Consider the following 584-nt stretch of genomic DNA (forward strand, 5'->3'; position numbering starts at 1 on the left):
GATCGCATCTGTACATTGGCTTAACGTTAGAACTTGATGCCTCTGCTGCACATCTGGTGTGAATGCACCATAAGCCTTTCAGAGTAAACCAAATATGTGACCTTTGGCACAAAAAAAGTACAGGAGTGATGGGTGCTGCCCATCTCAATAAAAATATGTCATCCTAGAGTTGGCTTTGGCTGCATGTCTGTTTTTATTCTCCCACTGAAAAAACAGAACTTTTGCAAAGATGGATCTGCATATTCTTCATATAAAATGAAAGCATTTTGCCAGTCACCCCTAGCTCCGTGGAGAAAGTGGGTTCAGCCTGGGCATGGTGCTGGCAGCAAATTCTTCCTGGAGGGGGCTGTTCCACACTTTGTGATGTCACAATGTGAGGAGTTACTTGTTTTCGTGAATTGGGAGGGGCTGGTGCTCAGAGAACAGGGTTTAAGAGGAATACTCTGATGCATGAAAGAATCAAAATACAGCTTTGGGGTTGTTTTTTTTTTTGGAAGAATTAACATATTATTATTGATTTTGCATGATATAGACCAGGGGTCTCAAGCTCAATTCAGCCGGGGGCCACTGGAGGCAGAGTCTGG

This window comes from Oryzias melastigma, linkage group LG14 (assembly GCF_002922805.2).
Source record: "Oryzias melastigma strain HK-1 linkage group LG14, ASM292280v2, whole genome shotgun sequence".
NCBI lineage: Eukaryota > Metazoa > Chordata > Actinopteri > Beloniformes > Adrianichthyidae > Oryzias > Oryzias melastigma.